This window comes from Amblyomma maculatum, chromosome 9, assembly GCF_055883805.1.
Source record: "Amblyomma maculatum isolate TAMU_Amacu chromosome 9, ASM5588380v1, whole genome shotgun sequence".
In the NCBI taxonomy this organism is placed as follows: domain Eukaryota; kingdom Metazoa; phylum Arthropoda; class Arachnida; order Ixodida; family Ixodidae; genus Amblyomma; species Amblyomma maculatum.
This window is the reverse complement of record NC_139352.1, coordinates 119,054,391-119,070,641: the sequence shown is the minus strand read 5'-3', so window position 1 is coordinate 119,070,641 and position 16,251 is coordinate 119,054,391.

The window sequence follows — 16,251 nt, the reverse complement described above, 5'->3', positions numbered from 1 at the left end:
AAGTTCAGTTTTTGCCCGAGATGACCTTCGCCAAGATGTAATTTAAACCTTCATACGCTGCCGACGTAGACGAGCAGCATGTGTACCATCCTTAAACGTGCACGATGAAAATTTTAAGAGCAAGAATTCCAGTTGCATCGGCCTTTCAGTGACTTAACGGCAGCAACAGTGACGTTGAAGAAGTCAGGAAATATACTTCAGTGTATAACTAATGATTGGGCGAGAGTATAAAACTGGGCAAGTTGGCAAGTATTCATCTCGTTGTGGCACGAGCACTTGGTCTGCCTTTCTCCGTGTCTGTCCTCATCCCTGTGGTGCCACATCAAGATGAATGATCGGGGTCTCAGCCAAGGTCCACGCAGCTTCAGCAGATGAAGGCAAGCGGCGGCCATCGAGGACACGACGGGCGTTTCATTCCCACGTGCTGCGGCGGTCAGTTTCCTTGCCTGGCCGTAACGGATGAAGTGACCCACGTCATGTCTCTATTCCGCCATGGGAAAACGATTCCCGCGAGGGCCTCATCCCATGAATGACAAAGAGCTTCAGTCAGCTTTCTTGACGGAGGGAGCCGGGAGCGGAACCATGCCTATTCCCCGAACGGGAGATGCATGCTGCTGAGATGCATCACCTCAGTACTTAGTTTTGAACCCTGACCAAGGGTATGGGCGCCAAAACCCTTAATCCATGGCTGTGGATGCTCTCGATATGTGCTGTAAGCAGGGACGACAACAGAAGACGCAGGCGATTATGTACAAAATAACGACGACAGATTTGCACAATAGCCCCGCATTCTGATTTCGAGGAGTCACCAAAGCTCTACCGACACAATGAGCTGTGGTGCATTTTAATGAAAGTGATTTCAAATTTAACCTATCACTTTTTTTCCCGCGAACCTTCAACCGAAAATTGTTTCATGATATAAATTCCTTACACCGGTTCAATTGCTGCCATGCCTGCTCGTTGGTCCGTCACCATTGTGTAGAGCCCTTGAGTGCAGCTTTCGAGTGACTCTAGGGCTCTCCTCTGCGATAATATAGACGCCTGGTGGCAGCTTCAAGCAGCGCGGCATAAACCTGAAAGCGACGTGGGCACCAGCATATTTTGCCCAGAAAGCATGAGCGGCCTTCTAATTTTAATCTGCCCACGGCTGAAGCGCTCTTCGCGAGATGACGCATAGTGCAGGCACGACGTTTTGCCATGCTGCTAGCACAGGTTCCGTTTAAGCACGATTGATTCATCGACCAATACCCCTTACTTAGATAATGACATATGAGTTGGCGCCGACGATGCACGCATAGCTTCGGTTTCGATTTCGACCGACACATCACAAATGCAAAAAAATAACAATGCCGCTACTCCTCCGCTGAAAAGCAGCAGCCTCTAGCCCTATCAACCGCGTCATGTTTTGTCTCCAGGCTTGCAATAACAAGTGGGCAGGTGACTGCAGGCCTGGAGAACTGTGCTCCGACACATATTTCAGGCATGCTGACGCTGCTGACGATGGCTTACAAAATTTGACCCCATGCACTTTCGAGAGCGCTCACTTTCCACGATTATAGTCTCTTTGAGGGATACAGAGCGCAAAATTGAGACAACACACAAGGCAGACAGACGCAGGACAAGCACAACCTCTCGTGTTTTGTCCCGGTTTTGCGCTGTTGCTTTATCTCTCAAATAGTACGCACCATCAAATGAACGCTCTTTTAGCGGATAGTCTCCCAATTTTGTCGCTCCAAAAACCGCAAGGCAAACGCGAATGTTTCAGTTCAGACATAATACACAGCTTACAGAAGAACGCTCCGTACACTGGATAAGACAACTCAGCTGTTGTACACAGCCGCGAACTACCGACATCCGACAACACAGAGGTCCTTGAATGTAACACCGCTGATCCATAAAACAGTCATGACGACCAGTTCAGCGCAGGTAAAGTGTCGCTTCGGAGATTCGGTGCGGCGGAGTCACCACAGCAATGTGGCGGGTGATTGTAGCACAACCATGAAAAGAAGCAAACGTCAGTGCCACGACCTTCGTGCCATTGAAAAGGTGTCAACTGCACTGCCCAGAATTACAGCGTTGACCTGACGGTGTCCCTTGGAACCTTCGGTCGATGCCACCGGTGACCCATGCATTCTTGAAAGAGGCTGAGGGCTGAGTAGACGGGGAAGCAAACAACAACAACAACCAAGCCCCACAGAAGTCACCGAGGGGCCCAAAACGTCAATCTTGTTCACCAAAAGTGTCGTTTCTTTTTCCACATTGCACTGCCCAGAAGTCTTTCTAAGAGCTTTACCTTGAAAAAATTTAGTGTCGAAAATTTTGAAAAGAGTAGTGAGCATGGATGATTGCATGGTGAGACTACTTACAATGATGGAGATGAGCAAAAGAAACAAGAACACAAGATGGCATACTTATTCGTGCGCCCGGCTTAAGAAATCTGCGTTTGCATGCTTTACCACAAAAGCACATTCCTGGAGACCTCGACGGCAGCTTTTCGATGGAGGCGAAAAGTAAGGCGCCCGTGTATTGTTCTATGTCAGTGCACGTTAAAGAACCCCAGGTGGTCCAAATTTCCGGAGTCCTCCACTACGGCGTCTCTCATAGCCTCAGTCGCTTTGGGACGTTACACCCCACAAACCAAACCAAACCATATACCTGGAGAGTTAAACTCCACCGGAGGATTTTGAGACAGTTGCTGGAGCCATGTCAACGGTCGATGATTGGTAATTAGAATAAATTCAGTGCCCCACAGGTAACAGCGAAGCTTTTCGACAGCCCACGCCAAGCAAGCGCATTATTTCTCAATAGTACTGTAAGCTTGCTTCCTCGAAGTAAGCTTCCTGCTGGCAAACAAAATAGGATGTTCTTCCCCCTTTTGCTTTTCTTGGCTTAGCACCACGCCAACCCCTCTTCCGCTATAGGGTAACACTGTACCAAGAAAGACCTCGTGTAGTCTGGAGTGGCCAGCACAGGCTGAGTTATCAATGACAGCGACAGGGACTCAAACGCTTTACGCTTACGATCATGCCACACAATGTTATTGGGTTCCTTTTTCTTGAGGGCATCCGTTAGTGGACTCGCCTTTTCCGAGACCCGATGAATGTACTGGTGGTAGTAATCCACCAGTCCGATGAAAGACATCAAACCCTTCTTCATTTGCGGCAAAATAAACTCTTTGATAGCCTGTATTTGAAGTTGTTGAGGTCGTCTTACACTTCTTGGCCGACGAAATTGACCCAGATATTCCACTTCATTACGGGCGAATTTACACTTCGCAGCCTTGACCGTTAAGCCTGCGTCTTGCAAGCGAGAAAAGGCCTGCTGCAAATGTTGGAGGTGGTCCAGCCATGTGTCTGAAAAAAATACTATATCGTCCAAGTACGGCAATGAGAAATCCTCTGTTCCGGCTAGAACCTGATTCATTAGCCATGAAAATGCATACGGAGCCTTTTTTAGACCGAAATTTAGAACAAGTGGCTTGAAGACACCGAATGGAGTCTTGAACGCTGCCAGGTTGCTTGCGCGTTCAGTAAGTGATACTTACCAGTATCCCCTGACAAGATCGATGACCGATATGTACCTTGCCCTGCTTGCTTTCTCGATGCAGGCTTCAATGTTCGGGATCGGGTAGACCTTCGTTACCATAGCGGCGTTTAAATTCCGGTAGTCCACACAGGGACGCGGATCTTTGACGGGGGTCTCTACTAAAATCATAGGAGACACATAATCACTTTCTCCCGTCTCAATTAGCTGCAGCTCAAGTATTTGATCTACAGCATCTTTTAAAAATTTTTCTTGACGTGGGGAAAAGCGATATGACTTCCACTGAATTGGCGACTGACTGGTCACTTCAATATCGTGCTGGACCAGGGTGGTCTTTCTGGGAATCGTAGAAAACAGATGCTCGTATTTTTCGATTAGGGCTGTCAGATCAGCCAGCTGATCGCTACTAAGTTTTGCATCAGTAGTATCCTCCAAAATTTCTGCGACTGTCAACATTCTACCGGTTTTCCCCCAAGTGAGGAATATGAGACTGAACTTCCTCTGGTTGGTTTAGTGCGATGCTGAAGACTTGTACCTTTTCCACGTAGGGCTTCATTAGGTTGCAGTGATATATGCGCACCTCTTTACGACGTCCAGGAAGTTTTACGTCATAGTTTGTTCCGATAGCTTTTGCTGGATCGTTGCTGGTCCTTCCCACTGCACTTGCAATTTATTTGCCCTTTCAGATCGTAAGAGCAGCAGTTTATCTTCTTCCTTGTATACTCGGAGGCGACTGTTGCTGTCATAGTAAACTTTGCCCCGAGCCCGAGCTTTTTCAAGATTTGCTTCAACCAGCTCTCGAGATTTGTGCAGGCGGTTCAGTAGTGAGAGCATATACTCCGTTACCAAGGGGTTTTCTTCTTGATCTTCCCAGCCCTCACGCAGTAGTCGCAAAGGTGAACGACGGTCCGCAGAGCGAAAAGCATAGCTGGCCAAGTACCAATCTTTTTTCTTCTCGTAGCATAAGGCCCTGAGGATACGTTTCATGACCGAATGCGTTCTCTCCACGCTATTACTTTGTGGGTGGTTTACTGAACTGTGCAAGATTTTAATGCCACACCTTCAAAAAAAAAAAAAAACTGCTGGTTAAAGCATTGGTGAAAACGCTACCAAGGTCACACTGAATCTCAGCTGGGAACCCGATCCGAGAGAAAATTGATAGAAGAGCTGTCTACCACCTCGACTGAAGTCTGATCTTTCATAGGCACGGCCTCGGGAAACTTTCTCGCAGGGCAGACCAAAGTTAATAGATACCTATAACCAGCCTTAGTGGTAGGTAGGGGACCTATGACAACACAAGCCTCCTGAATGGTTCAGCAATGATCGGCACCAGGTAAGGGGAGCCTTTCTTCGTTTGTTCGGCCTTCCCGTCCTTTGACACGTGTCGCATGAACAAACTCCTCAACGTCCTTGAAGCAACCAGGCCAATAGTACTCTGCCAAGAGCCTGCACTTCATTTTCGTGATCCTTAAGTGCCCCGACCATCCTTCCTTATGAGCAAGTTCCGAGGGGTCCCGCTTGTACTTGTGTGAACTACCAGCTGGCCTACTTCATTTCCGCCTTTGTCGTTAAAGTGGCGATAAACGAGGCCATTCTTCACATAGAACGAGATATTTGGTGCAACGTTTTTCCCCAGGCTATCTCGACATCTCGCCACGCTCAACATTCACTGATGAGCGTAGATTTATCAGCCGTTACCAAATTACCAAAGTTCGTGCTTTCCGGCGAAACCAGAGTGGTCACGTCCGCTTCTTCGAGCACATCATCTGGCATCACTTCTGCAGTTTCGTTATCAGTCTTATCAGTTTCTGGCTGTGTCGAGAATCTGTGGCTCGGACCTGTTCGCTTTCGTCATGGAGCGAGTGACTACTAGAACGTGGTTCATATCAAGCGAGACGCCGGCGTCATTGAGCTGCTTTGCCCTTCTGTTCGAAAGAATGTACGGGCAGCTAAGCAATACCCCGTCGGACACTGCAGCCTCAGTGTCTACTGCACCAAAAGGCCCGTCTAGTTTTACTCTGGCTACAGGCAAGCTGATTGTACGATCTTCCAGGGCCTGACGAACCCATGCGCAGTCGCCTGTCAAGTCGTCTTGCCTCACTAGTGAGGAATGAACCAGTTAGTGTGAAGCTCCGGTGCCTCTTAAAGCATTGCAAGACTGGCCATTTACGTTTATGCCGTACAAGTATGGCTTAAGCAGGTCGTCTGCCTTATCCATGCACAAGTTAACCGGAGACACTTTAGGCACACGACAGCCTGAAGCCACAAGACCGGGTTGGTGCCACTTGTAGCAAACAATGGGCTTTCTTGCTTCAAACAACTTGGTTTTTAGCTTTTGCTTGTCTGAATCCAACACTTCATTTGAAGGCGGAACATCTGTCGAACCCTCAACTCTTTTTAGGCAAAGGACGAAGTTTTCCTTGCTCGTGGCATCGGACGAAGCTAGGCTTTTCGTTATCAACCTTCTTTCCGTGTCTGGAGCAGTAGAGGTCTGCGTAATCGGCCGCCACTTGTACAGGTTGTACATGTGACCTGTCTTGAATCCAATCATTCAGGGTTGAAGGAATAGAACAGAAAAACTGCTCGAGCGCAATCTGTGCTAGCAGCTTTTCACGATATTCATAAGAGTCTACTCCACGGAGCCAGCTCTCTAGAAAGCCCAATAACTTGTAAGCAAACTCTGCATAGCTTTCTTCTGGATTTTCCCTTGCCTCTCGAAACTTAATTCGAAAAACCTAAGGGAGCAGCCTGAACTTTTTCTGTAGGCAGGATTTTACGGGCGAGTAGTTATCCGCCTCTTCAGGATGTGACATTGCCAAAACGTCGGCCACTTCCGCTGGCAGTAAGCTCAGAACCCTTTGTGGCCAGCTTGACCCCACGAAGCCCAACTTTTTGCACACCCGCTGCAAGGGCTGCAAGTGGATTCACATGCCAACTTTTGTCGAGATATCGACCGCCGTGGCTTCATTCTCCTTCTTAACCTTTTGCTGGAGCCCCTTTAGGTTAAGTTCTTCCTTTTTCCGGCTCCTGTGCACCTCGGTCCAACATTCTAAAATTTCGTCAGCGTCCGCGCCACACTTTTTAATGGCCGAGGTGATCTCGGGCTTTCTCGTGGCTTTTGTCGCCTTCACGCCCAACTCTTCTGCTCTGAGCATTAATTGGGGCTTCCCAATCGCACCGAGATCCATCTTGCTACGACAGAAATTTTCTGAGGAAGGAATCTGGCTGCTTTCAACTCAGTGCCCCTTCACCTATTCGGTGACAATTAGCCCCATTTTAACTTTTAAGCTGCTTGGTGAACAAAATAGACGTTTCAGACACTCACCGATAACCGCCGCGGAAACCCGGCGTCGTCGAGCCCACCGCTGTTACGTTTCTGGGTGTTTCGACGAACGACGAGCAAGCGGCCACACTGAAGCCTGTCAAGAATGCCTTTATTCCATCTCGGCAGCCGGGCAGGAAAGACAAGGCGCTTCTATTGCCCTCGATATCAGGACTTATCATACACGTCATCATGAACAAGACGGAACGATACGTTCCGCGTGAAAGAGGGCGTTATTAGCCGAAGAACGTGGAAAAGAAACAGAGTGTGGAATTGCACCGAAAGTGGAAAAGACAGATCAGGAAGGAAGCTTTCTTTGATAACTCAAGAGGCAGTACCCTACTTTGCCTTAGAACACGCAGCTACAAAAAGAAATTTAACAATGAAGATGACGCATGTGCTGTATTTGGTAACTCCAGTGAAACAATTGACCATATTATACTCGAATGTAATGGTATCCCTCCGGAAGTCGATGCAGGCGCAGTAACTGTTCTGAAGCTCTGGGGTTTAGAGATACTAGGGGCCGGGCGAATAAACCGGCGTGGAAGCTAGCAGAGAAGCGACATAATGTTAGTAATGTAGAAACAAAATTTTAATAAATAGAATGATGGTATAGTTAATCAATATAAAACAATAATTAAGATATAGGGAGAAAAATGAGCATGATAGCTACTGCTACCACCCCGTCTCAAAGGGGACGCTCCTATATTCCATCCGTAACAACACACACACGCATACACGCATAGACACACATACACACACATACGGATACACACACGCACGCATGCACATACACACGCACACTAACTCACGCACACACACACACGCACGCACGCACACACACATACTAACTCACGCATACACACACGCACACACGCGCACGCACACACAGCGACACATACACACACACGCACGGGCTCACACACGCACACTGCGCGAGAATTAGTGCCCTTCGGCCGTGGGAACAGGAAGCATGATCTGCGATTTACATTAAAGCAATGAAACAAAAAGCCACGCTCATAAGGTAATAAGCAAATTGTGCGAGAACAGGCTACTACAATATAGCTTGAAAGGTAGCAGCAGCATTAGCAGTAGGGTGGAAGTAGTAGCATTTGTAGTAGTGGCGGTGCTGGTAGCATAAATGGTAGCAGAAGTACTATAATAGTAGTAGTAATTGCAGCGGCAGTATTGGGACCACTCTGGTAAGAACGTTGGCAATAGTAGGAATAGTAGCAACGCAGTGATAGTATTCGCAACAGTAGTATGAGTAGTAATAGTAGTAGTATCAGTGCTGGTTTGATGAAAAGTAAAAAAAAATGTAATTACGCTCCGGTACCGCTTTATCCAAGGCGGGCTAAAATGGAGAGATTAAATATGATTACACTTTTATTTCATGTCCAGTAGACAGAATTGCATACGGAGGACAGAATGAGAAAGGCTGTCTACTTCAAGGTGTACAATACATATATTACAAATGGACAACGAAAAGAACACTACGCCCTTATGTCATCATCGTCTCGTACACGGGAGAGTTTATCGTGGAAAAGGGTACATTACCAGGTTAAGGCTTTTTACACGCTATAAGAGCAGAAAGCGCACGCCCAAGTGCAGAGAAAAAAAGATGGAAATATGCAACGACCACGCATATAAGCATTCATCAGTCATCACAGTCTCAGCGCGGAAAGCTGATGCGGTTCTGTGTCGAATAATTTCGCTTTAATTCCGACGGGCATTTATTTTTACGGGTAGAAGAATTTACACTGCTGACAACGAGTGTAACACTTGAGCGATTAGGTTAAACCTCCTAAAGTGACTCAGGCTATGAGTGATGCGGTCAAAGGAGGGCTCGGGAAATTTAGACCAGCATGGATTTACTTAACGCGCACTGACATCGTGCAGTATACGGACGCCTTTCTCTTTACATACGTCTATTGAGGAGAGGCCGCCGGGATTCGTCTCATGTCTACTATGGGTTCAGCAGTCGAGCTCCCTCACCACTGAGCCACTGCGTCGGGAGTAACATCCCAATGACGCATAAAAAAAATGTGCATTTATTCAAGTGCATTTGTGGTGTTGTACAACATGCGTACGCAAAAAGAACAAAACACGCTATTCAGTCTGTTCGCCAGAGACCTATATGCGCTATAAAAGCTGATATGAAACAGCTCATTGGTGTGTGGCAGCGACCCGAGGTGCGAAAGAGGAAGCATCTACTCCGTGCGAGGATGCACCGTGTCTGTCTGTCCTTCCGCTCCTCTTTTACAGCCCGGCACTAAAATAAAATAACACTGCGGAGCAGGTAGAAGGATGGGCAGGAGGAGAAGGGCACATACGATTTTTATTGCGCGTGTGCTAGCGTCATTCTCCGCATGCAAGCACGAGCAGCAGTACGGTGGTTCTTCTAACGTCGAAGTCGTCCCTCTCGTTCCTAGCGTCTTTCGTTGGCTGACGATAGGGCGAGGGGAATAGCATCCTCTTCGTTCGAACAGGGAGAGGAGGAGTGTCCGATCGGCCATTGCGCGGCGAAGGAAGGCAGCTGCGTGACCTGGCTGGGCCATGAGGGAGCCGCTGCCGATTTCCTTTAACCTTGGGGAGACGTCGTTCGAACGCTGGCGCGCAGTGGCGACCGCGTATGCGCAGGAACGACACGCAATAGTCGAGGAGACCTGCTGGACTACGCGCACAACCATGTCTGTATGTGACTCATACAGTGGCGCTCACCGTAACGTGCAACGCGGCCAGAGCTTACTTGTAATGTACACATATGTATGTGCTTATCGGAGGGACAGAACTTCCGGCAGTGTCTTCGCGTGTTTAGAGCTGCGTTCGTAGATAAACATTGGTGCGTTTCACAGAGATTAATGTCTTGCAAAGCTCACAACACAGCGTGGAGTGAGTTTAAGGTCGCACCGTGCGCGACAGATATGCTCTTGTCGGGACAGCTGCCGGTAGCTGATCGGTCGGTGCCCGATTGAAAGGACAAAGGGCAGAGAGGGGGCATAAGAGCCCCCTCTCTGCCCCACGTTCAGTTCAGTTCAGTTCAGTTGGGCCGTTCAGTCGTGTCCGACTCTTCGTGACCCTATGGACCATATCACGCCACGCTTTCCGGTCTCTCACTATCTTCCTAACATCACATAACTTCATCTGCAGCGCCTCGAGGATGCCATCTAACCATCGCTTTCGCTGCCTACCCCTTCTCCGGCGACCCTCAACCTTTCCTAGCATCATATCTTTCTCCAGCGACTCCTCTCTTCTCATCAAATGACTAAAGTAGCTGAGCTTTAACTTTAGAATTTCACCCTCCAATGAGCAGCTACCGCAGTACATTTTCGCACGAAGGTATACCTATAGCACTGACCACGCCTCTGCGTAGCGGAAATTGAGGCACCGCGCCACTTGCAGGTTCCCTAAAGCCTGTGCGAGTGCACCTGTCGTCTGCATATATGGTATCGGGGATGATACAGGTAGTTCAGTCTTTCGAAACTTGGCCAAATAATTTGAATTCCGTGGGAACCGCTTTCGATTTTCCTTCGAGGAAGCTGTACGGTGAGATCGAGCCTCGAGGCGGTTTCTGTGCCTTCCGCGAGTGTGTGTTTGTGCTTGTGTCTGCATTCTGCATTTAGGCGTCTCTTCTTCATTGGGCTGCTCATACTTTGTCAAGCCCAGAAAATCTGCACTGCCGGCCATTTAGACGTCGACCCTGGCTTTTATCCCCACAGCTACTTCTTTACCGGCGGTTTTTCTTAGTATTTATTTAATAACACACTTTTACTATTGTTAAACTATAAAACACCAACAAAATAAAGCGCTTCAGACGAAAATTAAGTTTTAAATCGCACACGAATGAATTAATTCTATCATCAGGCGGCCTCGTTTGGAACAGTATTGTCGCATAGCCAGCTACGCGGATTTCGCGCGTCAAATGTTCTAGCACACAACCGATAAGCGGTCTGTTTTCTTGCCCGCTCTGCGGGGCTATTGCTTTCTCCTGTCCGCACCCATGCACCGGAGCGCGTAGCGAACGCCGTCTTATTTTTCTTTTCTTTCTTTTTTTTTTTTTTTTTAGGTGGCATTCTTTGCGATCGACGCCGTTCGAAAAACGGTTACTGGTCTGCGGAGGAAGCGGGTTCTTGGAATCTCGCATCTTAGCCGTCAAACTCAGTCAGTCAGCACGCGGACCCCCTGGGGGGTTTGCGGACGCGGTATAATTTATTTCTCTGGACCATGGTGCTCTCTGGACAGTGCACTGCGTACGGACCCGACGCCTCCGACATGGGTGGCGACGGCTGAGAGCGGGGACGGAGCGTTGTGCGCAGTACCGTTGGCTTTCCTTGTGTTTCGGTTGACGTCTTTGTGTATTTGTGTACCAAGCGGAAATTCGTCGCGTCTTTCCGAATTTACGCGGTGCCCTCGAGTAAACAACCTCAGGCGTCCTATTGGCTGCTCAGAATTAAAGAAATTGTTCTCATTGGCCTCTGCTTGGAACATGTTGCTTATGACTAAGTGATTTGTTGGTTAATCTGAGTTTGTTGTCTGATTTGTATCAGTTCATCAGATTTAATTAATGTTCGGTCTCATCTTTAATAAATTGGGTTAAGTAATGCCGTCAGTCTACCCCTGCTAGTCCCCTTCTTCGATGCGACGAAGTCGCCGGGCCGTCACGGACGTTGACGTTTACGAACGTTTCGTTACAGTATATTGACGTTCTCAACGCTTATGGAGTGGTCAGCTGCTCAAACAACTTGAAAAGCGTTTGCTACGCCAGCGCAGGAGCGTCAGGGGCTATTGGCTCGGAGCAGCGTCACAATGTCGCCTGGTCGACCGGCTGGCTGAACGCCCGACAGGAGACAGCCTCGACATTACCGGAAGTTGTGAAACTTCACCGCCATATGTGGCTTGCAGCGTGGGCTTTATGCGTCGCTGCGTGTCTATAGATAACGCTTTCCGGTCGCCTTTTTTAACGCTTACAAGTGCGTGGAAAATCGCATTCCAGATGGGCAACCTCTGAAGGAGCTCTTCCCCGTGCAGGACGTGCCGCGTTCGGGGAACAATGCATGAGTGTTCATCGTGGGCAAATCAATGCTCTGTCCAATTGCGATCTCTTAGTTTTGGCTTTAAGCAAGGGCGCGTTGCGAAGTTAAATTATTCGTACTAAGGAAACAGGCATATATTTACAGCGCGACTTCTTTCGTCTGCGCTTATTTCGTGCTTCTTTCGTCCAATATATATAGAGGAGCCTTTTGCTAAGAAAGAGGCAGATGAAAGAAAGGCGAGGCGGTAGGGAACTTGTTCAGAAGTTGTGGATGAAAGGAGCGTCCCCTTTGAAAAGGGGTGGTAGCAGTTGCTATCACGCTCGTTTTTCCCCCCTATATCTTGAATATTATTTTAGGTCAGTTAACTGTACCATTATTCCATTTATTGAATTTTTATTTCTACATCACTAACATTGTCATATTTATGCTTTTAAGCCACCAATCTTTCAATCGTTTTTTGCTAGCTTCCACCGCAGGTTCATTCACCCGGCCAGTGGCCACAGTGGTACCTCTATACCCCAGGGCCTCACGAAGAGTGACTGCGCCTGCATGGATCGACATCCGGATGGATACCATCCCATTCCAGTTTTCCGCGTGCCACTAGCGTTGCCTAGAAGCCGTCGCGCCCCTCACTTGGAGGCTCAGAAGGGAGGCTAAATTATCGCGAAACTAAAGTCATGTACTCACAATTGCTCGGCTACGATAAAGGTTGCTCTGGATTTTGTTCTCCCGAAGCCGTACTAAAAAAAAAAAAAAAAAAGCGGCAGGATTAGGTTTAGTTCTATTTATTTATTTGTTTATTTATTTATTTACTAAAAACCCACATTCGCCCGCAGAGGCATTACAAAGGGGTGGAATAATATTTCTGACCAGCTTGAGCACCGGGGAAACAATACATAACATAATATAAGCAACAACACTGGATAAGCGAAATATTCGATAAGGACATATGAGAACGGCATGCTTTCAAAATGGTGATGTAAATGTACACTACAAATGGAAAAGAAATGCATAGTTATATCCGGATAATACAGAACATTTATAAAAAATTTAAAACATGCCAAGTGGAATGAAAGTTTTGGAAGAAGGCTGACATACAGACCAGCGACGTCACAATCACGCAAGTGCTGGCTTTAACGCTGCGGCAAACTCAGAATTTGATAAAAGCAGAACTACACTTCACGGGGGAGCAGGTTCCACGATTTGATTGTGTGTGTAAAAATGATTGTCAAAGGTGGAGGCACGCGCTGGTATTTCATTGATCTGATCTGTGTAACGCCTATATCGATTCGTTTGCATTATCCAGTGTTTTGCTTGTACTATTTCATGCGTCGTTTTTCCCGGTTCTCAAGCTATAGACCAGATTTTTTTACCTTCGCTCGCAGGCTGCTTGCGCGCTCCTGGATGGATGGATGGAATATAGGAGCGTCCCCTTTGAAACGGGGTGGTAGCAGTAGCTATCATGCTCATTTTTCTTCCTATATCTTAATTATTGTTTTAGATTGGTTAACTGTACCATCCTTCTATTTATTGAATTTTTGTTTCTACATTACTAACATTATGTCACTTCTCTGCTTTTAAGCCACCAATCTTGCAGTCGTTTTTTACTAGCTTCCACCGCCGGTTTATTCACCCGGCCACTGGTATCTGTAAACCCCAGAGCTTCAGGAACAGTTACTGCGCCTGCATCGACTTCCCGAGGGATACCATTACATTCGAGTATAATATGGTCAGCTGTTTCACTGGAGTTACCACATACAGCACATGCGTCATCTTCATCGTTAAATTTATTTTTGTAGCTGCGTGTTCTAAGGCACCCTGATCTAGCTTCAAAAGGTAGAGCATTGCATGCCTCTTGAGTTATCAAAGAAAGCTTCATTCCTGATCTGGCTTTTCCACTTTCGACATAGGTCCACACTGTGTTCCCTTTCCACAGAATTTATCCAATTTTTACCTGTGTGTTTCACCTGTTGCTTAACGCTCTTTATTTCTTCGTCTTTGCGACCACCATACTTACTGGTTATTTTCCTAATTCTTGTCCTCCATTGTGAGTCTACGCTTTTTAGGTATATAGGTATTTAAACACAAGCTGGCCACCTGTTACCGTCCGAGTTCCTCAGGCGTTCCTGATATAATATTTTACTCTGAGCTTCCCATACTTCGAAAGGTGCCCAGCCCATATCTCCTTGTACCGCCTCATCTGTGGGGTTTTGCCGTGGGCACCCAGTGCTAATCGTCTGAAGGCTCTCTGATTTATTTCTAGTGTCGACTGTACCTCTGATTTTAAGCACAAAACAGCATTTCCGAAAGTAAGCCCGGGCACCATAATTCCTTTCCAAATACCCCTCAAAACCTCATGCCTGTTGTATCCCCACAATGCCCTACGCATCATTATCCCAGCATTTTTTCGCCCTTTTGCCTAAGTGATTGCTCATGCTTTTGAATGTATGTCAATCTTTCGTTTACCCATACCCCGAGATATTTATATTCTGCCACTCTGGGTATTTCATGGCCTTGTATTTTAAGACCCTTATCAGTTGAGCCGTTGAAAATCATCAGACCCGACGTAACTGCGCTAAACCTGAAACCTAGAGAGTCCCCTTTGTCCCAGCAATACTTAACTAGAGTTTGCAAGTTTTTCTGGTTATCTGCTAACCGCACAATATCCTATGCATACATTAAAACGGGGAGGCGCTACTCTACCACCTTTCCGCCTAATCTACATGACAGGTTAAAACCTAGGGGACTGTCTTGTATCCTCCGTTCCATATTTATCATAGAAAGCATGAATAGCAGTGGTGATAGAAGACGACCTTGTCTTAATCCTTTGCATACCTTGACAGCGTCCGTACTTCTTATCCCTTCCCATGTAATTTCTGCTCTGTTATCCAGGTATATTTCCTGTAGGAAATCTGTTATCTCATGACCGATGCCTTCTTTTAATATGTTCCACTGGAGTTCTCTGTTTACGTTGTCGTACGCTCCGTTTATGTCCAGTAAGGCCAAATACAAAAGTCTATTTTCCACTGTAGATATTTCGATGCATTGGGTAAGCACGAACAGGCTATCATTTAGGCGCCTACCATTTCCAAAGCCGTTCTGAACTTCTCCCAGTATCTTCTTACTTTCTACCCATGACTGCCTTTTTAATTTCACCACCTGCATGGCCAACCTGTATATAACAGATATAATGGTAATCGGCCTGTACGATTTTATGTGCATGCTATCTCATTTCCCTTTATAAATTAAATTCAGTTTACTCTGCCGCCAGCTGTCCTCAATTTGCTTATTCTTTATGAGTGTTTAAAAAGATTTTAACAAGGTTTCCTTACTTTTTCGATCAAGTTCATTATTCACCTTGGTTAGAATTTCATTTATTCCTTAGATGTGCTTTTAGAAACATTTTTTTCTGTCTTTTCTTTTTTCTCTTCCAATTCAGATCGACCATTTCTAAGCTGCTTTGTATTCGGCTATCTTGTGTTGCTTCCTGATTTGCGGAGAGTACCCTATCAACAAATTAGCGGGGAGGGGGAGGGCAGAAGAGTTCAGGATCTCGCTACCGAATAGATATTCCGCTCTAACCGAGGATGGCGACATTACCGTAGAAGCAATGAACAATAACTTCAGAGATATCATTACTGAGTGTGCAGTAGAAGTAGGTGGTGGGATAGTTATAGAGGATACCGGTAAGCTGTCTAAGGAGACGAAAGATTTGATTAAGGAACGCCAGAGTATGAAAGCTTCCAATCCAACAGACCAGACAGAATTGACCGAGATATCAAAGCTAATCAATAAGCGCAAGGTGGCCGATATAAGGAAAAGAAAATTGAGAAAGAAAGAAACACGGAGAAAATTGAGCATGCTGTAAGAACGGGGGAAGCCCTAAAGTGGTAAAGAAAAAAACTGGGCATAGTCAAAAACCAGATGTATGCGATAAGTGAAGGCGGGCAACGTCATCACGAATATGGACGAGATAGTCAAAGTAGCCGAGGAGTTCTATACAGATCTCTACAGTAGCCAAAGTAGCCAGGACCGTAACGAGATTGGCGGTAGGGAAAAACAGTCAGACGTTCCACCAGTGACGAAGGACGAGGTCAAGAAAGCACTAGAAACTATGAAAAGGGGGAAATCAGCTGGAGAGTATCAGATACCTACAGATTTCCTGAAGGACGGGGGGGATATCGTGCTAGAAAAACTGGCCACACTTTATACGCAGTGCCTGGTGTCATCGACGGTACCGGAACCATGGAAGAATGCAAACATTATCCTCATTCATAAGAAAGGGGACTCTATGGACCTTAAAAATTACAGACCAATCAGCTTACTGTCTGTTACGTACAAGGTATTTACTAA